At 46.4% G+C, this 26,114-nt stretch overlaps 1 protein-coding gene across 16 annotated transcripts in view; it reads right to left on the reverse strand.

Moving 5' to 3' along the window:
• Positions 1-26,114, reverse strand: part of ATP2B2 (ATPase plasma membrane Ca2+ transporting 2) — a 382,880-nt gene that overhangs the window by 300,523 nt on the left and 56,243 nt on the right. The gene's annotated exons all lie outside the window — the stretch shown is intronic.

A 26,114-nucleotide genomic window follows, 5' to 3' on the forward strand; every position in this document is an offset into this window, starting at 1 on the left:
GACAGGTGCTATGTCTGGGTCTCCATCACAAGAATCCCTGTGTTGCATTGGTGGGTGTGTCTCTGCCTGTGGTGGCCATACGCTCTTGAAGGAGGGACTGTGCCTGGACACTGGTGTGTCCCAGGGGTTGACAATCTCAGCGCCTGAAATGTCACTGTGTGCTCAATCAATGTTTTTGAACACAGGGGTGAGGTTTTAAGTATTTAGCAAGCAGCACGGCTTTGTCATGTGCCAAGGGGGACACTAGCTATAAATAACCAACAGGGCTTTCCTGACCCTGCTTGTCAGTCAAACATCAGCCCTGGTGGAATGAATGAATGCATGAATGAATGAGTATGAATGCATGAATGAATGAGTATGAATGCATGAATGAATGAGTATGAATGCATGAATGAATGCATGAATGAATGAGTTGTAAGACCCATATAAGAGGTTGTAACTATTAACTAAAGAGGAAAAGCACTTTCTAAGGAAAAGCACTTTCTAAGGCAAAGCCCAACGTTGTGTTTTTTGAATGTTTTCCTTTTTCTGGACTTTTCTGGCTTGGCTGTTCAGATGTGGGGGTGGGGCTTGGTGGTGCAAAGATACCCCACCCCCACCATGGCACCAGGCTGGAGCCAAGGCCAGATGGGAAAGCGGGCTTTTCTGTGTCCTTAACAGAGCTGGCGGCAGCTTTGGTATTTCAAATGTCCTTCTGAAATCTGAATCCAAAATGGAACAATTTTTCGAGTAAATAATACCATTGATGTCAGTGTTGCTGCAGGAGGTTCAGCAGGCCCCAGAAACTCAGAGGTGAGGACGTGGTATTCTGGCTACACAAGGTCTCTGGCTGCACGAGGCCACCTGCCTTGCAGGGGAATGAACGGTCTGTGGGTACTTAAGGCATTGACCTAGCTAAGAGACACATTTTTTTTTTCCTGATTATACTTGATAGTGCCCCAGGGACATTCAAAAATGCCATACCTTGGGACCCTATGCTGTCATGGGCTTCGGGGGCCTGGGTCAAGAGTGAGAAGGTGAGGGGTGGTGGAGCCAGGGGGAGGAGTCTTGCAGCTGCAGGGGAGATAAGAAAGGGTCAGGGCCTTCTCTGAGTGATGGGCTGCCCCTGGCACCCGCTGAACTACTGAATGGGATGGCTTCAGATTCCCATATTGGTTTCCTACTCCGCCAGGATTTGACGCAGATACTCCCCGGTTTGAGTTACAGAATCCGGATCATGGCTTCCTGACCCTTGGCTTCTTGGGTGGTTTGTGGAGGAGGGGGAGGTGTTGAGTTTTCAAGAGGGGCCGGGCCCAGAGTGTATTCAGAAGGCTTGGAGGAGAGTGGCCAGGATGCAGCCAGGGCTACCCCTCTGTGGTGGGAGTGGTGCCCCCACACTCAGGGACCCTTCAGCAGGGACCCCCTCCCATTGCCACCCAAGGATGGGAGGCACACTCTGGGACACCTCTCCAAGGAGAAAGTCTGAGTTTAGTGCGCGTATTGTATGTTTAACACCTCCCCGACGCTTGCTAAATTCTCTCTTAAACAAGGAGAGCAGACCTCCACCGGTAGGATGCAGTATCCACCCAGGATTTAATAGCATCAGCAGTCTGCCTTCTTTTTCTAAAGTTTTTTTAAATTGTTACTTTCTATTTATGACAGCTGTTACCATTTTTTTCCCATTTATGGTAGCAATAAAGTTTCACTCTAAAATAAGTTTATTTTGGTTGAAAAAAAGTGAGCTCATTTGAATAAAGATTTTCAGTACTTTTTAGTACAGGTGTTCTGATCTCCAGGTGTGGAGGGAGGGAAAGAAACAACTGGAGTTTGGGAAACTCTCATCTAGTCCAACCTCCCCACAGCAGAGATGGGTACACTGAGTCCCAGAAGAGAGAGGCATTGCCCAAGCACACACACCTCATTATAAAAGACTGAGGCAGGGTAAAGGGCTCAGGGTTGGGGACTCCAGCCTTTTTCCACTTTGCCATCTCTTCTTTGTGAGGCCAGGATGTGAATGTCTCTCTTGGTGTGATCCTCACAAGCAGGGGGAAATGTGGGCTCATAGATCTGCTGCCGCCAGGGTCCTGGGGGATCTGCAGGGGCTGGAACTGAGTGAGCCTTTTCATCTCTACCCCACAGAGCCAGTCACAGAATTGATGCTTAGTGAGAACCTGGTGAAAGGATAGACGGATGAATGGATGGCTAGAAAGAAAACTGGATATATGGAGATACAGATGGAGAGAGAAGGGGATGGATGGATGGATGGATGGATGGATGGATGGATGGGTGGACGGATGGATGGACTGGTGGATGAATTGGTAGTTAGAGAGGCTGATAAATGAATAGATAGAGAAAAGGATGAGTGAATAAATGGATGGATGGAGATGTCAATGAATAAATAATTTGGCTGATGACTTAGGATTCTCCCTGTCCCATTACCTACCCAAGGTTATTTTCGTTCCTTTAGAGAGCTAGCAGAAAGTTCTCTATGAGAAACATAATTAATGGTGATATTTCAGTTACCTTGATAGACTGGTAGTGACACACACACACATACACACACACATACTTTTCATTTACCAATGAGACACTGAGGCAAACATAAATGACACTGCCCAGGAGTCCAGGGCCTGGGCTTCTCATTTTGCTTTTGAAACTCACTCCCCTGACTCGGATGAGTTGTCTCCCTTCTCTGGGCCTCCATTTCCCCATGTGTAAAACAAGAGTGGGTGAGTCAACTAATTCTCACCCTCCCAGCATCCTGTGGCTCCTTTAAGGCCTGCCAGATGCCAAAGCTTCCCCATGCCCCACAGTGTGGACGGCAGGTTCTGAATCTGTCAGATTGACTGGGCTTCTCTAAGAGGCGGGTGCTTTCCTGCAAGGAGATGTGTCAGAGCCAGCCAGACAAGCAAGTGGTCCCCGGGGGCAGCATCAGCATGGGCTCCATCTCGCTCTGCCTTTGGGACCAGCTTATGGAAAGGAGAGAATATTGGAAAGACTGGTGACATGAGGTCAAGGCCTCAGTACCCTAAGGGATGCCTCCCTTCATATATAAAACTGTAATATGGAGGCCTGGACAAACAAAGATGGGAGGACAGGGCAGGGGCAGGAGGGAGAGGCTCCTGGGTTAGCCAGTCCTGGGTTCAGATCCTGCTCCTGCCACTTCTTAGCTGTGTGACCCTGGGCCAGTTCTCCCAGCCTCTCTGAGCCTCATCATCCTCCAAAATGTGAGAAAAATGACCTCTCCCCCTCGCTGGATCCTTGTGCAAGGTCGGGTGTAATAGATGCTAGCTTACTGTCCTTCCAGTCGGTGAACCGCAAGGGAAGAGCCTGGATCTTCTTCATTACGAATTTCTCCACTTACTAAATGTTTATTGAGCACCTACCATGTGCCAGGCCCTCTCCCCTGCTCTGGGAATGTGGTGGTGAGCTAAGGTAGACCCAGTGTCTGACCTCGTGGCCTTCACAGTCTGATGGCCATTTATCAAATGGTCACTTATATAAGTAGGAAATGTCACCTGAGATAGGTTCTGTAAAAAAGGTGGGGTGGAGGAGGGGCTACATCATGGGGCCCACTTTGTGTGATGATCCTGGGCCAGGGTCATCAGGGAGGCGACTCAAGCTGAGACCTGAAGCTATGCAGGTGGGGAGCAGGTACAGGTGTTGGGGGCGGGGGGAGGCTGGGCAATGCAAAGGCCTATTGCGGGATGGGCGTGGCACATTCCAGGACCAGCAGGGAAGCCAGTGTGGCTGGAGCAGGGGGCGGGGACCTGCATGGCCTCACAGGAAGCTAGAGACATGGCAGAGGCCCGACAACCCAGGGCCTCAGGGCCCATGGCCAGGGCTTTGGACTTTCTCCTGAGAAAAATGGGGAGTCATTAACAGATGTACAGTGGAAGGGTGAGAAGTCTGGCCGCTGTGGGTAGAGAGTGGATGCAGGACTCCCAGAGGGAGGCTGAGAGCAGTGAGGTGGCCATGCCACCATCCAGGCAAGAGGCAATGGTGGCCAGACTGGGTGGTGGACACAGAGTGAACAGCAGCCAGGAGCAGCCCTCCTCCAAGCTCTGGCGAATGATTAACCTGCGGGGAAGAGATGCCCGTGGAGTCCTCTAGGACATCCTCTGCCTCCTTTCGCAGCTCTCTCCTAATGCCCTAAAGCTCAACCACAGCCCGACAACCGGAGGCAGGCCTCAACGCAGGACATGTAGTAGGGCGTCCATGCAATAGTGAAAGTGATGGCATTCTCAATTCCGACCCATGGACTTCACTGTTCACAATCTCCTTTCACAGCCTTTATCATAGTCGCTCCTCACAGCAACTGCCACGGTGGGAGAACCCAAAACCAACCTCTTTCCTGCATCCCTTTGGAAGCAGAAAGGCAGTCACCACGGTAGGGACTGTGGTTATACAGTTGATGCTCGTTATTTCTGGTAGTTCTGCTCTATAAAGTCACCGTGGGCGCTGAATTGTCAAGTACTGAACCTTTGCTCCTAGGAAATACAGGGTCAGGTTCCTGGGAACTTCTGGTCACAACATTTTCACCAACTGATCAGTATATAACCTTGTTTTAAGTATTGTTTGTTTGTTTGTTTAAAGATACCTTATTTAATATCTATCGTTGGCTCATTAACGTTGGGCTCCCGGCCAACGGCACCATAACTCACGCCTGGATGAAGCTGCCTAACACACCGTTTTCTCCGTAGGGCACAGCCAGGCCTTCTGGGCTGAGGAACACAAAACAGCATGGCAGCACCACGCTTCAGGGCCATTTCAAACAGCAAAACCACCAACAGAAAGCACACAGATGGGGAAATATGCGGTACTGCACAGACTGCAGAAGGCACCCCTGCTTATGGGACGAGCTTGAAGCAGGAAGGCAGAGCGTCACCTGGCTTGACCTCCGCTGGGAACGCGCTGTGGGCAACTGCCATTTTCCACCTCTGCACACGTCTACAAATCACCGCAAAAGCACTATGAGTATTGATCTGGGTATATACATTATCTGGGTACATACATTATCTGGGTAAATACATTTTAAGGAGGAGGCAAACTCGCACATATGGACTCCACAAAGAAGGAGGATGTGTTGATCATTCATTTGTTGATAAGGCACATTTCCCGCCGAGGGCCTTCCGTGTGCCACATGCCTCTCCGGTGCTTGGGAGACCACAGGCGTCATCTCAGCCGATCCTCACCTGCCCTGTGGGTAGAGGCTGTTGTTTTTCAGAGGCAGAGGCATAGAGGTTTGGTTGCAGGTGGAGGGTCCCACAGCTGGGAAGTGGCCCAGTAGGGATGAAACCCAGGGATCCTTCCTCCAGAGTCCAGCTCCACTGCCCAAGCTTCACCTGCATGCGCTCATTCTAAAAGCTGTTTTCACACCAAATCTCCACAAGCCCTCTTTATTTCCCACTTCCTGCCAAGTAAGCAGTTCAGCTCACAAACTATATTAATCTCTGGCATAAATTCATTTAAACAAAATATTGCCAAGCAACGCAAAAGCAGAAATCCTCTTACAACCCACATGGGTATCGATGCTGTGCGTGTGGAAGGGCTGAGCCTCTTAGTGTCTGATTGTAAACACACCCAAATCTGTGACAAAGACTGGGCAAAGCCAGTGGAGAAGCCATCAGGACAAACCCCTTATCCTCGGGGACAGACTGACCTCTCACTGTCCGTCCAAGGCTGGGAGTGTGGGGCGTTGCTCTTCACCTGCTGATTTGGCTGAGTCTCCCCAATCCTCACAGACAGCAGCAGGCAACAGTTAAACACGGCCACCTTTGAGTGGTAACACAATTTCATTTTAAAATTTTTTATTTTTAACTTTTAAGTTCAGGAGTACATGTGCATGTTTGTTGCATAGGTAGACTTGTGCCATGGGGGTTTGTTGTACAGATTATTTCATCACTTAAGTATTAAGCCCAGTACCCATTAGTTACTTTTCCTGATCCTCTCCCTCTTCCCACCTTCCACCCACCAAGAGGTCCCAGTGTCTGTTGCTCCCCTCTACAGGTCCATGTGTTCTCATCATTTAGCTCCCATTTATAAGTGAGAACATGCACATGCGGTATTTGATTTTCTATTCCTGCATTAGTTTGCTGAGTATAATGGCTTCCAGCTCCATCCATGTCCCTGCAAAGGACATGATCTTGTTCTTTTTTATGGCTTCATAGTATTCCATGGTGTATATGTACCACATTTTCTTTATCCAGTCTACCATTGATGGGCATTTAGGTTGATTCCATGTCTTTGCTATTGGGTAACACAGCTTTATGATCCTGCATATTTAATTTTCCAGAGCCCCAGTTTCCTCATCTGTAAAATGGCTCAGGTGAAGTTATTGTTATTAATACTCTGCATTTATACTGCACTTAAAACTTTATAAAGCACTTTCACACCCAGTGGTTGACTCCTTGTTTCTCCAAATTGAGAGGTAGGTAGTGCTATTAGCCCAATTTGGCAATGAGGAAAGCAAGGCTAAGTTTGTGGCGGGGGGTGGGGGGCGGTGAGCACACAGCCAGTGGGAGGCAGGGCTGTGATTTGAACCTATGTCTTTGGTTTCTCGATGGCACAGTCTTTCAACTACTTCCTCGGGTAGAGAAAGAATGATTTCTTCTTTTGGTGGATCAATTCCAAATTGGAAAATGTGTTTCAGAATAGAAGGGAGTAGTTATGAGCACAGACCCCGAGCCACACAACTTGGTTTGCAGCCCAGCTGCGTGTCCTGGAGCAAGTTACTTACTCTATGTGTTTCAATTTCTTTATCTGTAAATCTGTAAAGTATCATCTACCTGGGAGGGTGGTAACAAGGGTTAAACGAGTCAGTATTTGTAAAGTGTTTCGTACAGGATCTGGCACTTAGTAAAATGCTACTTAAATACCTAGGCATAAATCAGAAGAAAAAACATTTGCAGAATTTGTTGTTGCTCAACACTTTTTATATCCGAATGTGGCTGAACTACATGTTGGTTTGTTGCAATTAACATTACTATTAATAGCCAAGTGATAGGTCCATCTTTCCTTTAGGATAAACATTATTAGCCCATTTTACAGATGAGGAATCCTGAGGCTCAAAGAGGTGACATGACTTGCTCAAGGTCACACAGTTGGCAAGTGGCAGAGCAAGGCCTCCAATTGAGCTCATTCAGCCTGTGCTATTAATCAAGCTGCCACCCCTCTAATCAGTGGCATTCAAGCTACTTGAGGTCCAGGCTTTGGGAAGGGAGATCTTTGCAAGGGGGCTACTGTGGACATGGTGGGACAGACCATATAAAGTGGCCCTCACTCCCAATCCCAGGTTGGCCCTGCACAAGTCCTGGCAGCCTGGAAGACAGACTTGGGTTCCATACAATGGGCTCCTCCTCCCTTAGAAAGGAGGCCAGCGTCCCCTACATGCTAAGAAAGAAAGATCAGAAATGCTTCCATATCAAATACAGCATCAGGATTAAAATCAGAGCAATATTTGGAAAGTGCCAGAAGATTTAACATAGCTTGCTGCTAATTTCCCAGTTTTATTTCTTATAAAAGAGGTTTCAGGAGGGTTATCTTTACCCAAAGTGAGTTGCTACCAAAGATGAACTATTGTTGCACATCCAGAAGAGAGAATGGGCTTTGAACTTAATGTGAAGCAGGTCCCGAGGTCCTCAGCCTGGACTGGGACCCTCAGGTTCTAGGCTTGGCTTGACTGCTATCTCTGTGTGACTTTAGAAAAAATTTTCCCTTCCCTGTGCCTGAGGAGCAGTGGGGCAGGCGCCATGGGCTGAATCCACCCTGCAGATGGTTTTTCGTGGTGGGCTTGGAGAGAGTTTTAAATGCTAGGAAAATGACATATAAAAGTGTAGATTTCTGTACTTTCTTAAAAAATGGGAATACCAGGTTCCTGGATCTCACACTCCCCACAAGATTAACAACTCTGGTGCTGGGTGTGACTACTCCCATAGAGAGGCCGCAGTCTCTACCACTCCCAGCTGCTCGTCTCCCCGTTTTCACGCAGCATGACATCAGCATGGCCCTGGAGACATTTGAGTTTGCCACCCCGGGGCAGGCCAGTATCCTCTATGGGGCCTTTACGTGTTACAGTTACTGTTTTCAGGAATGTCCCTACACTGTATGTCTTTGTTCTAAGGCTCAGTGAAGTCAGGGATCTTACACAGGGATCCTGGCACACAGTAGGTGCGTCACAAATTTCTGGTGAAATGCTCTGAGACAAAGTTAATGACTGTGGCAAGCTGGAGTAAACATTGGATGAGGAGTTGGCAGGGCTTAGCATTGAGCTCTGGCCTTGCCACAAAGGGACACTGGGCATGGGTGGGTCCTTTCCCCTACCCTGGGTCTTTCTCTTAGCATCTAAAGAGGATGAGCCAGCTCTGCCAGGTCCTCTGCAGGTGGCTCTGGGGACACAGCCCTGCACAGGGTCGGCCACTGAGCAAGTCCTGGCTGTGTCCCCGCAATGTTACTGGGCCTCTTTGTGGTGACAGCCCAGGAATAGTGAGGCCCAGTAGAACTGCTGCTTATCCCTGTTCCCCTGGTGGCTGTCCTGCTCTCCTCCTCTCACCCTGACTGGCTGGAGGGCACAGCCCTGCCATAAGGGCATCTGAGGACACTCAAATGGAGGGGGGCACATCTCTGTGTGACTTCTGACCAGGCCCTCAGACAGCCTTGCTGAGCCAGGGCTCCCTCAACATGAAGCTGATAAAAAGTAAGGAGATGCAGGGGCTGGCTGGGAACAGGGGCCCTGAGCCATATGGGCCTGGGAGTGGAATCCTTGCTCTTCCACCTCCCAGCTGTGTGACCTTGGATGAATGACTTGACCTCTCTGAGTTTCTCTCCCTTCATCAAGAAAATGAGAATTCTAATGGCTGTCTTATAGAATCGCTGTGGGGGTTAAATGAGTTAACACATATCAGTGCTTCCATGAATGCTATTTCTCCCACCCTGCCTCCACTTCCAAAAGGTTTCCACACCAGGGTTGCCATCCACTGATGCAATAACAGCAGACAGGATGCCCTCCATCCTGGATTTGCCGCTCCTTCCCAGAAACAATCTGTTTCTCTTAGAAGTCTCACCCTACTGGAGAACTGTTAATAATGTTTCATTTTTTTTAAGTTAACAAGTCTTCATTTATTAATCAACAGGGACCAAGAAGGGCATCTATTAGTCACTAACACTTTAGTATGAATTTCTTCACATCAAATGCCTTCTTCTCTGATGGTAATACATGGGGATAGAAATTTTAATGAAGGAAGGCCATGATATTGAAGCACTAGGCCCTTCACAAGGGAGAACAGTATGCAAGAAAAACTGAAAACCTGCCAGGGGAGGTAGACTAACTTAACTTTTAATATTCCAGCACTTTCTGAAATAATAGCTCTGAGCAACAAAGCTTAGGTAAGCCTGCACCCTTGGGCACAAGATCCTCAGTCCAGTTTCCATTCTATAGTTGAGGCAGGGCAGCCTGTATTGGCTGTCCCCCAAACAGTTATTCTCCTCCCCATTCTCCATGCTGCCAAGACATAACAGAGACAAGAAATGCCTGATACTCACTTTCCTAGATTCCTTCCCAGCTAAGGGTGGCCATCTGACCCATTTTAGCCATTAAGACTTCAGCTCAAAGGATCGCAGGTAAGAATGCCCCACCCCCCAACCCGATCGAGAGAGAGAGACGCACAAGGAGAACCCTTCTTCCTTGCCGCCTTTCTGCCTAACTTTGGATGCTTCCCTGTGAGGAGGTGAGGCTTAAACCCATGGCAGCCATTTTGCAACCATGAGGCTGACACAATGAGATGGCGACTGAGTTCCTTTCTGAATCAACCCAGGAACCTCCCACTACCAGGTGCTTATTACTTTATTACTTTCAATCACATGTTCTGTTATTTACAGGCAAAGTGCTCCTAAGTGATGCACAAGGCATCTGAGGCTACGTGACTTGTTTATGGCAATCTCACTGTCAGTTGGTGGCAGCTGCATGGTGAGACCCTGGTTTCCATGGTTCCAATATCTGCCATAGCACCATATCCCAAGGTGACCCCACTGGGGGCCGTGTCCAATTCAGCCTTGGAGACATCCCCAGGGGTGGCCCAAACAACTTCTCCACTAGGAAAACACAGCTTCCATGGCCTCTCACAGATGCCCCAAGCCAGTCCCTGACTCCAGCCAACTGAACAATCTCCCTGATTCCAAAAATAGCCCCAGGATCTTCTCTGTGGCCTTGAGAAAACACAATTTTGGGGTCACTGTGACATACAGAAAATATAAACCACATCTTTGGGAGCCTCCAGTCATAGGCTTTGAGGGCTGAGCCCAGTACAAGTCATTTGAGTCAGTCCCCTGCCTCCAGTAGGGTGACCTGTCTTCTCCACAGAAGAGTGCATGAATGCCTTCTGAACCTTGACCCCATGACAAGTCACCAGGAAGGACCTTTACTCCCCTAAAGGAGCTCCCCTGTGAGCCTCCTGGCAGCCAGAACTCCACCATTAGCATGCGTGTCCTCTGCCAAAATACAAATCTCCTCTATTCCTAACTATGAGCTTCAGAGAACTTTCTTGAGGGGCAGGTTTGGTGGGGAAGTCCTGTTATGTGGAACCAGGGCTTTTGCTCAAAGGATCAGAGGGTTGGGGTGGGTGTGTCAGGGAGACACAACAGCGTATGGGATTGGTTGTTCCTACGTGATAGAAGAAAGAGCCTTCCAACACTCGCAGGACCCCGAGATAAATGTCCCTGGGAATTGGAATGGTATCACTGGCCTCTCTGGGAGACAATACGGAGCAGGAGGTACTGTGAGGATATGGAAAGTGTCACTACTCAGCTCAAGGTTGCCTGAGCTTCCAATTTTCAAGAGAAGTTGGAAATCCAGGTACTTCCATGGCATCTCTCAATTTGGGGATGTTGGCAACTAATTCCAGTTTAAAACCCATAACATTCAACATAGTCACGGGATTTGCCTGAAGCCCCGAGTTTGGAGTCTCTGGTTGAGAGTTCCAGTGGTTAGGAATGTTGCACCCCAAGTAATCATAAAACAGCTCTAAAAGCCTCCTGCATTTCCCTTCCCTCCTCCAGTGACAGACTGAGGACACCAGGCAACATGACTTTCCAGCTCTTAGGTGCCTACAGCGGTGAAATTTCTCCATCCTGCTTACGTGCCAGAGACTCTAAAGCCCATCCTGTTCCCCTCTCCCTCTCCAGTGTTCTGAGCCCTCCAGATGGCAGGGGGAGACAAGAATCAGAAGCAGCTGCCTAGAATGATCTGCCACAATTTGGCCTTAGTGGAAAATTCCACTAGCACCTCCCAGGTAGCATTTTGCACGCGACAAGGACGCAGCATCCTCAGGCCTCCTTCCATACAGCCCTGTGCCTGCCTGACCAGGATTGTGCCCTCTCAGTCATTCTCATCAATCCCTGCCAGCTTTGCACTGACCAGGCTGGGCTGGAGTCAGCAAATGATCCCCTGGTGGGTATTTCATAAAGCACTCCCTGGCCTTAGCTCAAAGAGATTCCTGCTGGCAAGGGAGGCTGCAGTGGCGGCTGCAAGTGTCACTCCCAGGCCTTCCTGCTGACCCTCTCAGGGATGAGCCTCCAGGCAGAGGGCCCCCTGGACCTACCCAAATGGATGCCCAGGGCCCTAAATTCTGCACAAGTGCTCAGGGATGCAAACTCTGCCATTTGGCAGCCTGGAGACCTCTCACACTTAAACTTCTAAGAGGCGGATGAAAGCCTCTGCCTGCCGACCCCACAGGGGTCAAGATGTGGATAAGACTGGCACGTGATGTGCTATTCCAATGTAAAGGCCAGTCTCTTCCTGCAGCCCATGAGCATTCTCCCAGCATCAACTCCCCCGCTTTTGCCAATAATGACATGCTGCTTCACTCACCCAAGCACTCCTGCCTCAGAGTGCTAGGGACCTGCAGACAGAAATGCAAGGTGACAGTAGGGCAGGCTGTGTCATTTCCCAGGAGATGCACAGCCTCTCCTCTTAGGACTTGTCTTGAAAGGCTGGCTTCATACTCAAACCTCCTTCCTGGGCTGCAGGAGGCTAGGAGATTGGGCTCACTCAGGCCAAGGGGGCTGGATGTCTAAGACCCCAGGGAGATTAGGAAGAACTTCTAGAAAGAGGAATTGTTCTAACGGTCAAACTGTTTCATTGTTTCCCTGATTTAAACTGCTTGGGAAACTTCTGTTTCCAGCCAAGAAGGAGCAACAGAGACCAGATTTGCCCTCTCACCTGCAAAAAATGAAAAAAATGAGCAAAATATACAAAACAACAGTTTGTTTGCATGATGCTGGACATCAGACAACAATGGTCAATGATAACTAGAGATGAAAAACAAAATAGGTAAGTCAGTGATTGCCCCAAACACTGCCTTGAGAGGGTTTCAAGGCCATGGTTCAAATTGGGGGGTACCCAGGTGGAGCCCGGTGGACTCTGAGTTGAGGAGATGGAGCTAAGAGTCCAGGACAGAGCATCAGAGGGGAAAGAGCTGCAGAGAGCTACAGAGAGAACTCTGGAGACCTGCAGAGGGTCACTCTTGAGTATTCAGCTAAGTGCTAATCAGGGCCTGTGTGTGAGAAACTTACCCAAGTCCAGGGAAGGAACCACTGGAAATAATTAGTGGGAGCAAGGCCTGGCAGTCAGACAGGGCTGGAAATAGTGCCTGTTGCCATTAGCCAGACTGGGACACCTCAAGATTCATGGACGTTGAGTTGAGTATTCAGAAGGGTCTTGCCTCAGCAGTGGGGAACAATTAACACTAGACTTAGCACTGCTCTATCCCTATCTAACAAGTATTAAAAACAAGCCCAATAGGATCAAACTGTCTCCAAGTATCTTAACTATGTCCCAGATGTAGCTCAAGAATATCGATAAGATTACAAAAATATCTAGTACCCAACAAGGTAAAATTCACAGTGTCTGGTATCCAGTAAAAACTTACCAGGTATGCAAAGAATCAGGAAATTACAATCAAAGTGAAAAGATAAATGAATAAATAAAAACTGACTCAGAACTGAATCAGATGTTAGAATTAGCAGACCAGGGCATTGTAACAGTTATTATAACTATATTCCATATGTTCAAAAAGTTAAGACATAGAAGATATAACAAAACCACAAATCAACCTTCTAGAGATGAAAACTATGATGTCTGAAATGAAAAAGACACTGGATGGGCTCAATAGCAGATTAGACACTGCAGAAGGAAAGATTAGTGAACTTGAAGATAGCAATAGAAACTACCCAAAATGAAATACAGAGAGAAGAGAGAATAAGAAACTGAAAAGAGTATCAGTGAGCTGTGGGGCAGCTTTAAGTGGCCAACCACATATGCAACTGGAGTCCTCAGAGGAGAAGAGAAAGGAGAGGCAGTGCAGAAACAAACATTTGAGAAATAATAGCTGAAAATTTTCCAAATTTGATAAGAACTATAAACACACAGGCCTAAGAAGCTCAAAGAACCCCAAGCACAAGAAACATGAAGAAAGCAACACCAAGGCACATCAAAATCAAATTGTGGAAAACAAGTGGGAAGGAGAAAATCTTAGAAGCAGCCAGAAAAAAAAAAGCATTGTAACAGAAGAACAAAGATAATGATGACAGATTTTTTCACTAGAAGCAATGCAAGTGAGAAGACAGTGGGGCAACATCTTTAGATGAAAAGAAAAAAGAAGAAACACACTGTATACATACCAGTGAAAATATCTCTCAAAATCAAGGTAGAATAAAAACATTTTTAGACATAAAAAGCTGAAAGAATTCATCACCAACAGAACTGTACTATAAGAAACGTTAAAGCAAGTCTTTCAGACAAAAGGAAAATAACAGATGGAAATACAGCTCCTCATAAGAAATTTAGCAACTACGTAGGCAAATACATAGGATTTAAAAAACATTTAAAATGTTAAAAAAGATAATGCTGCCTACACAAAAATGACAACAAAGAAGTATGGTGTTTAAAATACATGCAAAAGTCAAATGTATGACAATAACGGCATAAAGGTTGAGGAGGAAAAATTGAAGTATACTTTTGTGAGGCATACTGCATGTGAAGTGGTATGATATTACTTGAAGGTAGACTGTGATAAGTTAAAAAAAACCACTAAAATAACAAAATACAGAATTAGAGATAATAAGCTAACAAAGGAAATAAAATAATATAAAGATATCCAATTAATCCCAAAGACAACAGGAAATAGGGAAAAAGTGCACAAAAACACAGGAGACAAATAGCAAGATGATAGATTTAAAGCTAACCATATCTATGATCCCAATAAATGTAAGTAGTCTAAACTCCCCAATTAAAAGGCAGAGATTGTCAGATTGGATTAAAAAGCAAAGTACAACTCTATGTTGTCTATAAGAAATGTGCTTCAAATATAAAGACACAAATAAGTTGAAAGTAAAATGATGGAAAAAGATATGCTATGCTAACATAATCAAAAGCTGGAGTGGCTACATTTATATCAAATTAGATTTCAGAGCAAAGAATATTAGCAGGGATAAAGAAGGTAATTTCATAATGCTAAGGAAGTCCATTCATAAAGTGGAGATAGCAATCCTAAATGATTAAGCATCTAATAAGGCAGCTTAAAATGCATGACGCAAATATTGATGGAAAACAAGAGAAATAGAGAAATTCACAATCATCTTTGGAGATTTCAATACTTCTCCCTCAATAATTGATAGAACAAGGGACAGAACTATTGGGGTAAACGTTTGCAACTTTAGGCAAAGTTGGGCAAATATTCGTTATGTACATCACCAAAAGCACCATCCATAAAAGAACAAATAGATAAATTGGGCTTCATCAAAATTTAAAACTTCTGCTCTTGGAAAGACACTATTAAGAAAATGAAAAGTCACCAAAAGCCCAGCAGAATTCACTCCAGATGGCTCCAATGAGGGACTTTAATGCAGGCATGGGGTTATGGGAAGAATATTGTTCATTCTGGCTACTATAACAAAATACAATTAAGTGGGTAGCTTATAGGCAATAGAAATGTATTTCTCACAGTTCTTAAGGCTGAGAAGTCCAAGGTCAAGGTGCCAGCAGATTTGGAGTCTGGAGAGGGCTTCAGACACTGCCTTCTCACTGTATCCTCAAATGGTGGGAGAGACTGGCTGGTTCTCTGGAGTCTCTTTTATAGAATCACTAATCCCTATCATGAGGGCTTCTCCCTCAAGACCTAATCACCTCCCCAAGGCCCCACCTCCTAATACCAGAACCTTGATGGATGGGACTTCAACATGGGAATTTTGAGGGGTCACAAACATTCAGACCCTAGCAGATATCAAGGCACCCAGAGACTAGCGACTAGGTGCGGAGTTGTTGCCACACCTAGGCCTGAAGGGACAAGGAGGAGAAAGAGTGTCAGTGGAGGCTGGTGACTGCTGGAACCATGGCAGAGGCCTCAAATCAGAAAGGGGGTGAGGAAGAAATGCCTGACCTTTCTCTCTCCTGCCACCTTCTAGTCTCCTGCTGATGTCTCCCATTGCTTAAACTCGAGCTAAGGCTGGAGGGCAGAAGTGCTCAGGGGTGCAGTCCCTAGAGATCAGCATCCCTGGGCACAGAGCAAGGTGAAGAGGGGAGAATGGCTCTGAGTACGGACAGAGGGGGCTGTACATCCAGGCTTTCTTGGGTACTATTGGTGTTTTTGCACTGAAAGTCTAGACTTTTCCCAGGAGGCCTTTTAGGCTCAGGCAAATTAGGATGGTTGGCCACCCCAGTGTGGTAGTGAATGGGAATCAGCCAGCACTGGGTGATGTTGTTATTCCCCTTGTACTGACGAGGAGATTGAGGTCTGAGAGGCTGAGCTACTCATCCATAGGGCAAGGAAGCAGGATTTGAACCGATGTCTATCTAAGGTGCTCTTTCACCCTACCGGACTTGCTCTGAAGGTAGGGAATGATTGGGGAACTACGTCAGAGGTCAGGACAGAAAGGACAGGGGTTTCCAGGGGACAGACAGACACAAGTGGTCCAAAGGAAGGTGAAGACAGCACAGCACCTTTCTAAATCGGCCTCTTCCTTCTCTGTCAAGGAGAATCATTTTCAGGCTGCAAATACTGCAGAGGGGGCACTGGAGGCAACAAGGGGAAGGCACTGGCTTGGGAACTCTTGGTTTCTCTAGGGGGCTTGTTGTTTTGTGGCCACTGAGATGAATGACATCCTGGAGAAGTGCAGGCATTGTGACGTGATCTCAGGGATCTGAGACCTGGGCGAGGCCAGAAGGCAGGAGAAGGCAGTTACTTTTACTGGGATTCCCAGAAGGCTTCTGGAGGAGGAGGGCCCTTGTAATAAGGAAAGAGTGTGGGGAAGGCTGTGATGTCCTCATCCCAGCCCCCATTCCCCACCCCATTCCCCATTGCTGCCTCCTGCCTGCTTTCCTAGGGCTCTCCAGGCAGACAAGAGTAATACGGAGGCATGGTGTTTGAACATTCAAGGTCTCTCCTGATGTTTTGGAGGAAATGTTGTGGAAAGGAAGGCCAGATCATAGTACAGAGGGATTCAGAGTGGTTGGATGATCAAATGAATTGGAAGTGTTATCCCAGAGGGGCGTCTCTGATAGCATGCCACGTGGCTCTGTCCTCAGAGCCCCTTCAACATGGCCATCAGTGATGTGGAGGACAATGTGAATGGATTCCTGACCAACAGTGAGGGTGTGTGACCCAAGGCAGGAGGGATTGGGGTACACCCAGGATGACTAGCAATTGAACTCAGGGAAACTAACAACCTTGGGACCTCAATTGAATTGGAAGGAAACACACAGAGGACCAGAAATGGAACAGGATACACTACAGCAGGGGTGCAGGTAGAAGATGGGGCAGCATAGCTTTTGTAGACAACTATTTGCTCAGAAGAGCCTAAGGTGGGATGCTGTAGCCAAGAAAACTAATCCCACCTGGAACCAGCTGACTAGAGGAGTAGTGTCTAGACTGGGGATTGCAAACTCAGGCTATCTAGGAGACAAGTTGATGAGAAGTGAGAGGGCTGAGTGGGGACTGCTGCAAATGGAGAGTCTCAAGTCTCATCTCACATGGACAGCTGACCCTCAGCCCTAGCCAAGGGTGGCCCAGTATATGAGGGCCCAAGTCCCTAAATTTTCCAATTTTTAAAAAAGAAGCTGGAAATAAAAATTCAACTCTCTGATTTTTAAATACTAAATATTTTTTTCTAGTTGTTACTGTTGTTTTCATCTGCTTTTGGTCAAAGAGAAAACATCCAGGGGCCAGATCTCGCCTTTAAGATGCCAGTTGGCAATGTCTGGTCTAGAACAAGAACGGAGATTATTCTCTTTCTGGTTGCTCAGCTCTAACTTGGATGCAGCTGAGGGTACATCTCTGGGAGGGAGATGTGCTGTGAAAGGAAGGAGTTCTGAGGGACCAGGAAAGGAGGGCATGGAGATGTTCCCGGGGAGAAGCGAAGTCTAAAAATGTAGGAGAGAAACAGATGAGCCACTGTGTCTGGTTGACTCATCTACCCATCTATTCATCCAACCATCCACCTACCCACTCATTTACCTACCCACCCATCCATCCATTCACCCATCCATCCATCATCCACCCATCCATCCATTCATACATAATAAAACCATTCACTCACTCACCCATCCACTCATCCACCCACACACTCATCCACCCATCCACCCATCCACCCATTCATCCCTCATCCACCCCTCCACCCATCCCTTACTATACTGTTGTAGTTAAGAGCATGGACTCTGGAGCAAGACTGCTTAGGAGTGAATCTGGCTTTGTCACTTCCAGGTTGTATAAACTTGGGCAAAGTAGTCAACTTCCCTGAGCCTCAATTTCCTCATCTATAAAATAGGGAGGATGAAAGTAGGGTTTCGAGGATTAGAACAGTCTATTCATGTACAGCACTTTGAACAGTACCTGGCGTGTTGCAAGTGCATCATATAGGGGAGCTATACTTGGCCATTAGTGTTGACCCAAGAGTCATTTACAGAGTCCCAGCCAGGGGCTAGGCACTGTATTGGGTGCTGGGTCATGGATAAAGTAGGCACAGTCACTGGCCTCAGGAGCCTATAGTCTCTTGGAAGAAACAGAGCAGCAACCAGATAACTTTACAATCTCACCCTATAGAACAAAAAAGTCACTGTGTACATGTACACCCACACACGTACACACAATGTCTGGCCTGTGTAAAACCCATCAGAGCTCTGTGCTCACATATCATCAAAATAATCCATTTCTATGTTTAAAAAACACATGATTTTTCATGACCCATTCACCTGGAAATAATCACAGGTATGCATAGAGATTTAGCTAAAAAAAAAAAGGTACGGCATGAAACAATGCCCGTGGATAATCTGCTTTGGGTCCCTGCCATGGTGGGCTGGATGTTTCATATGTGTGACCACAGAGGATTCCTAAGCCCCACAATAGGGTAGGGAAGTAGCTCTGGCCCCCCAGCCCTGAGCTCAGCACCCCCTGCTTCCTCCCCATACACTGAGGGAGTCTACCAAAGGGTTGTGCTCGCCTGGTGCCCAGGTCTTGGTCTCTAATTAATCATTTTCCTCTAACAGGAATCAGAGATCCTGGGAGAAATGGTTGACAGCAGGACTGGGGCAGGCCAGGTTCAGGATGAGCCAGGAACATCTTGTTATGCCGGAAAGTCAAGGAGATGCTTAAATACGCACTCACACAACAACAACAACAACAACAGCAAGGCAAAGATGAGGCATGTCACAAGGACGCAAACGCCAGCTTGTAAGGACTCCCAGTGGCCAAATCTGGGATGATGTGAGCACCAAAATAATTAATACGGTAATTAACTCTAAGTCTTTGGGGAACAAAACCGGGAATTCATGAGTTCACATAGAAGAGTGGATGCATCTGTGGATCCATGGGAGAGAACGGAGAACTCTTGCTTGAAGGAGCATGCAGAGGCCTGTTTGATAAACGTGGAATGCTGGAGTTGCAAAATCAGCAATCATAGTAAAGATGGATCAAGCAAGAATAATCAATGAAGGCCAAGTCTAGGGGAAACTTTGTGGAGAAGCAGCATTATTTACCTAGTCTTCAAGCATCTCCCCACAGATTGGGGAGAAAATAATAATGATGCAGTGGAGAAATTAAATGACACCTTGTCCGGATGGTCAAAATTCCCATCTCCATTGTGGGGCACATGGCATCACATGCCTGGGAAAGACAGCACCACCAAGGTGGCATTCCAGCTGAGAACACATAACTGGAAGTTAATCAAGAGGAAACAGACAAACCCCAAATAAGGAACATTCTATTAAAAAGCACAGGGATTATATTCTTCAAAAAATTTCAGTGTCATAAAAGACAAAGAAAGGCTGGGCAGATGTTCCAAATTAAAGGAGGCTTAAGAGATATGACAACCAAATGCAGTGTCTGATCCTAGACTGGATCCTGTGCTAGAGGAAAAAAAAATGGGTCAATTGACAAAGTTGACAAAATAAGGGCATCAGATTAGATCAAAGTATACATCAGACACCCAAAGCAAAAGCAACAAAAAGGAAATAGATAAATTGGACTTCATTAAAATAAAGCACTTTCATTCATGAAAGGACATTGTCAAGAAAGTGAAAAGACAACCTACAGAATGGGAGAACAGGCTTGCAGATCATTGATCTGATAAGAGTCTAGTATCCAGAATATAGAAAAAACTAATACAACTCAACAATAAAAAGGCAAACAACCCAATTTAAAAATGGGCAAAGGGCTTGAACAGACATTTCCCCAAAGAATATATACAAATAACCAGCAAACACATGAAAATATACTCAACAACTTCACCATCAGGAACATGCAAATCAAAACCACAATGAGATCACACCCACTAGAGTGGCTGTAATAAGTTAAGGAGAAAAGTTTTGGCAAGGGTGTGGAGAAATTGGAACCCTTGTACATTGTTGGTGGGAATAGAAAATGGTAGCTGCTAAGGAAAACAGTTTGACAGTTCCTTAAAAAGTTAAACATAGAATCACTATCTGACTCAGCAATTCCACTGCTAGGTATATGCCAAAAAGAATTGAAAACAGGGACTCAAACAAATATAGATACACATATGTTCACAACAGCACTGTTCACAAAAGTCAAAAGGTGGAAGCAACCCAAATGTTCATCAAATGATGAATGGATAAACAAAATGTGATGTGTACATACAATGGAATATTATTCGACCATGAAAAGGAATGAAGTACTAATACATGCTCCACCTAAATGCTAAATGAAAAAGGGCCAGACACAAAAGGCTGCATATTCCATGATTCTATTTATATGCAATGTCTAGAATCAATAAGTCCGTAGAGACAGAATGAGGATTGGTGGTTGCCAGGGGCTGGAGGGAGAAGACATAGGGATAAACTGGTTAATGCAGGTGGGTTTTCTTTTGGGGTGATGGAAATGTTTTGGAACTAGATAGAAGTGGTGGCTGCACAACAATGTGAAAGTACTAATTGCCACTGAATTATTTCCTTTAAAATAGTTAATTTTATGTTATGTGAATTTCCTCTCAACAAAAAAGTATCATATCATATCAAAATGTTAATTTTATAGAATGTATAAATTGCAGTACAGTTATATGAGAGAATTCCCTCTTCTTAGGTAATATACCATGAAGGATTTATGGGTTAAGGCATATGTTGAATGCAAGTTATTCTCAAATGGTTTAGGAAAAAAATACTATGTATGTCGGGGTGGGTGGGCGAGAAAGAGAGAGAGAGAGAGAATGTGTGACTATGGTAAAGCAAGTGGGGTAAAATGTCAACCATAGGTGAAGCTAGGTAAAATACATGGTTGTTCTCTGTAGTATTCTGTGAGTTTGAAATTATTGCTAAGTAAAAAGTTAAAAATAAAAATGGAGGGGGGTTGTACTCAAAATAAGCTAGTGGGAGAAAGCTTTGAAGGACTTCACTGGGGCTGTTGATGATATGTGAGTATGAACAGTGGATTAAGCAATAGCAGTGGAATAATGTTAAATTTGCAAATTTTGATCATTTCACAGGGCTTATCAGAGATTGTCTTTGTTCTTAGGAAGTGTATACTAAAGCATTTAGAGGTGAGGTGTAAGGAGGTTTGCAACTTATTCAAAAGATGCATCTCTACATGTGTGGACGCACATAGATAAAGCACACGAGGAAAGTAGAAACAATGGTGCTTCTGGTTAAAGGACACAGGAGTTCTTTGTATTGTTCTTGCAATTTGAGATTTCACCCAAAAAAAGTCACAAAAGTGAAAAAGGAGTCAAAGTGGAGGCAGGCCTGAGGGATGAGGTCTGTGAATTGAGTCTGCATCTGTCTCCACTAATCATCCTGTATGATGCCTGGAAAATTCGTAAGCATGTCCCCTAAGGTCCCAATTTCTTCATGTTTGGTTAGTTCCAGCTGGGGTGATAATTGGGTTCCCTTTCATTCTCAAATGTTTCAAAGCCTCTTATGTGACCAGGAAAGCATCAAAGGGTGAGCTGGGAGGCTCCACACTTCTCCTGTGTGTGACAGAAGACCTGTGGCATTGTGGCATTCACAGGATCTTTGATGTGTTCCCCTCGAACCTGGGAGGACCCACTTGATCCTGGGTGGGACCCCCGTTGCAAAGACATTGACACATGCAGCCTGGCTAGTTGGCAGCTGCTGTCTATCACAGGCGACCTGAGAGCCCCAGCGAAGACCCCGCCCAGAAACTTCATCCAAAGCCCACTCCTTCTGCCTATCTGGAGAGAGTTCTGGCCGATATCAATGTTTGTGAGAGCCTGTACAAATTGTCTATTTGGGCATGTCGATGGCCTTCCCTAAATCGCTAAAGACTCCTAGGTTTCTGCAAATCAGAGTGGTTTCTGTCCTTCTCACGTTGTCCTGGGGATACTTGAGAGGTCACAAATGCTGAAATGATGATGCTGGCACCTGCATCGCTTCACTCCCCAAATTCTCCTTGCCTGGAATCCTTTCCTCTCTTCCTGTCCCATCCCAAACCGTCTCATCCTGGAGACCCAGCTCAAGTCCTTCCACCTCCCCAAGTCAGCCTGGATGCTTGGGAGACCATTAAGACACCCCCGATCCTCTGGCTTCCTGTGACGTTTGCGGTTCCTCTTTCATGGCTTAATTCCATATATGTCTTTTGCTTGTCATCACTTCCTGAGTGTGTTAGGCTCTGTGAGCTCTTAAGAATGGGGGCCTCTATCAGCTGTTTCTTCATTCACCCCCTCTTTACCCCCAAAGCCCCTCCCTGGCGCCACCCACCCAGCGGACATTCAATAACACTTGCTGACTACAGCGAGGAAGCAGAGTGCGTTATATAATGGGAATGATCCTTGAGAAAGATTTTTCTGACAGCAGAATAAAGGATGGGCTAGAGAAAAACCAACAACAAGCCCATCAATCATTGTGTGTTTATTGAGCATCTCCTGTTTGAGGCGCTCCACTAAGAGATTCAGAGGATTCAAAGACAGATAAGGCACCCCTGCCTACTCCCAAGGCTCCCACCGGAACAGAATTCAGGTTGAGGAGACAACATGTGGGGCGTTACATAATCATACAAGGCAAGAAGCGCCCTGCAAGTGCACAGCATCAGAGGTTGGCACAGCAGGATGTGATTAATTGCCAGGTGAATGATGGACTACAAAGGGAAATTATGTGACACTGATTCAGCAAAGCAGTGGGGTTCCAGGGCTTGGTGGGAGCAGTGGGGGTAGGGGGAATGGGGGCAGCCCCTTCTGCAGTACAATGATTTGGGAAAGGAAAAGATTGTGGAGAACAAGGAATCTGAGCTGTGTCCAGCCCATGGGGAGGGTTTCCATAGGTGAAGACAAGAAGGCATGACTGGCAGGGAAATGGGCCCACTAGAACAATAAGGAAGGAGAGGAGATGGGCTCAGAGGACTTGGGCAAACAGGAAGTCAAGTGGTGGATGTGAGGCAGGGAAGGCAGAGTGGGGTGGATGGGAAAGGGTGCTGACATCTCACCATGAGATCAAACAGGCCCTAGCTCTCTGCTTTATTTTGTTCGGTTTTTCTTCTCTCGCTTCCCCTAAGCATCTAGGTTCAAAACTTGCCATTGAAGAAGCCAAGGCACAGATTTTCATGAATAAGAGGATGGCTGGGACTGGTCCCCATCCCATGTGTTGCATCAACTGCTGTGGGGAAGTGGGGAGGATGAACATGAGGAGGGTCCCCTGTATCTGTCCCCAGCAAGGAGATGGCCCTGGTAAGGTTTCGGAGAATGAGGCAGGGGGCGAGCAGCCGATGGAGAGCTCTCACTTGAAAACTCAGACTGGGGAAGCCAAGGAGAGGACAGTAGATGTTCCTAGGACAGTGAAGGCATCAAAGGAAGGAATAGTTTTTCCTCAATAGAGGAAGTCTGAAGAGGTTTGAGAAGAGAGAAAAAGAAGTTGATGGTGATGAATAAAAGAGCAGGCAGGTGAAGAGATAAAACTCCATGGGCAAAGTCCAGAGAGGTGCACAAAAGAACTCTTCTCTCACAGGGGAAAGGGAGGCAGACATCCAGAAAAGGTGAAGGGAAGAGGATGAATTCCACACACAATGGTCTTCATCTTCTGATTCCAGGCTGCCCTCTGCTTTCCCACGTAATGCACCTGAAAAGATGTCAGCAAGAGAAAGTGGAGGACTGGCAATAGAACAGGGAGTGCAATTGGCTGCGGAGATGGGAGCACTTGGGCATATAAGTTGGGAGGAGAAGGTGATTATTGTCAGCAAATCAGCAAGGAGATCAGCCTGAGGGTTGCCGGCTGTCCCCAGCTGGTTGCCCTTGAGCTAGGTCACCACTGACTTCTGCACCCACACATCCGATGGCAGTGGTTCTGTTCTTAGCTGGACTGACCTCTCACCTGCTCTCAACCTATTCCCCACCCCTCCACCTGGAGACAATCTCTTCCCTTGGCTGCCCTGACTAACACCTTCCCGGCTTTCCTGACTAACACTTTCCTGGATTTCTTCCAACATCTCTGGCCATGCTTTCTCTGTCACCTTTGTGGAAACACCTTTCTCCTCCCAGCATCAATGTGGGAGGCCCCTGAGGCTTGGGCCTAGGCTTCCTGCTGTTCCCTGACTCTGCCATCAAGGCCCATGGCTTTGACTTCTACATATTCACAAATCCAACTTTCTATCTCCAACCCATACTTCTCGCCAGAGCCCCAGTTTCTTAACTGATATTTCCACCTGGACAACTCAAAAGCCACTTATGCTCACTGTGACCCAAGCCGACCTCAGGGCTCCCAAACTCCCCCAAACCTTGTCCTGGGTTCCTTCCCTATCTCAAAGAAAGTACCACTTTCCATCCCACTATGTCATCCAGAGACATAACCTGGGAGAAACTCCAAGAGCTTTGCTTCCAAATCACCAACACTTCTCCCAGCACCAAATCCTACCAGTTTTCCATCTCTGGTCTTTCCCAAATCTCTTCACTTCTCCCTACCTCCATTTCTGCCCCTGGTCCTAGGCCATACTGCCAGTCTTCTTCTCTGGGCCACAGCAGAAGCTTCCTCATTGAGTCTTCTTGCATCCTCTCATCATCTTTCCAATTCATTTTCCACAGAACAGCCAGAGATGACCATGACCATGTTGATTCACCTGTTGCATAAACCCTTCATTTGGCCTCCAGCCATTTTCAGAGTATAGACCTGCACCTCCAGTGCAGCAGCCACTAGCCACATGTGGCCATTTAAATTTTTAAATTATTATTATTTATAGAGATGGGGTCTTCCTTTGTTAGCTGGTCTCAAACTCCTGGTTTTAAGTGATCTTCCCACCTTGGCCTCCCAAAGTGCTGAGATCACAGGTGTGAGCTACCACATCTGGCATAAATTTCAATTAATTAAAGTGAGACATCAAAAGTTCTGTCCTTCAGTCATACTCACCACATTTCAAGTGCTCATTGTTGGTCAGTGGCTATTATACTGGACAGCACAGTCACAGAATATTTCATCATCACAGAAAATTATATTGGATACCACTGGTATAGACAGAACTCCCTAAAGGGTCCCATAAGCCCACAGGGTCTGCCCTCTGCTCACCCACCCCCCCAGCCTCATCTTATGTCATCCTTCTGCCAATTTCTCTGATCCAGCTCTACTGGGTGACAAACTCTCTTCCAGCACAGGCCTTTTGCATATGCTGTTCCCTCAGATGGAGCATTCCTCTCTCTTATTAGACTAGTTAACTCCCATTCTCTCTGACCTCAGCTCAGGAAGGGAGAGGATGAGATGGATGGGTGAATGGACAGATGGGTGGATGGATAGGATAAATGGATGGATGGATGGTGATATGGTTTGGCTGTGTTCCCACCCATATTTCATCTTGAATTCCCACATGTTGTGGGAGGGACCTGGTGGGAGGTAATTGAATCATGGGGGCAGGTGTTTTCCATGCTGTTCTGTTCTCATGATAGTGAATAAGTCTCACAAGATCTGATGGTTTTAAAAAGGGGAGGTTCCCTGCACAAGCTCTCTTCTCTTGTGTACCACCATGTGAGACATGCCTTTCACCTTCCACAATGTTTGTGAGGTCTCCCCAGCCACGTGGAACTGTAAGTCCAATGGACGTCTTTCTTCTGTGAATTTCCCAGTCTCGGGTATGCCAATAAAGATCGGCAGCGTGAAAACAGACTAACACAGTAAATTGGTACCAGGCATGGGGTGCTAATGAAGATACCCGAAACTGTGGAAGCGACTTTGGAATTGGGTAACAGGCAGAAGTTGGAACAGTTTGGAGGGCTCAGAAGAGACAAGAAAATGTGGAAAAGTTTGGAACTTCCTAGAGACTTGTTGAATGACTTTGACAAAAATGCTCATAGTGATATAAACAATAATGTCCAGACTGAGGTGGTCTCAGATGGAGTTGAGGAACTTGTTGGGAACTGGAGAAAGGTGACTCTTGTTATGTTTTAGCAAAGAGACTGGTGGCATTTTGCCCCTGCCCTAGAGATTTGTGGAACTTTGAACTTTGAACTTGAGAGAGATGATTTAAGGTATATGGCAGAAGAAATTTCTAAGCAGCAAAGCATTCAAGAGGTGACTTGGGTGCTGTTAAGGGCATTCAGTTTTAAAAGGGAAACAGAGGACAAAAGTTTGGAAAATTTTCAGCCTGACAATGTGATAGAAATGAAAATCCCATTTTCTGAGGAGAAATTCAAGCCAGCGGCAGAAATTT

This window comes from Pan paniscus, chromosome 2, assembly GCF_029289425.2.
Source record: "Pan paniscus chromosome 2, NHGRI_mPanPan1-v2.0_pri, whole genome shotgun sequence".
Taxonomy (NCBI): domain Eukaryota; kingdom Metazoa; phylum Chordata; class Mammalia; order Primates; family Hominidae; genus Pan; species Pan paniscus.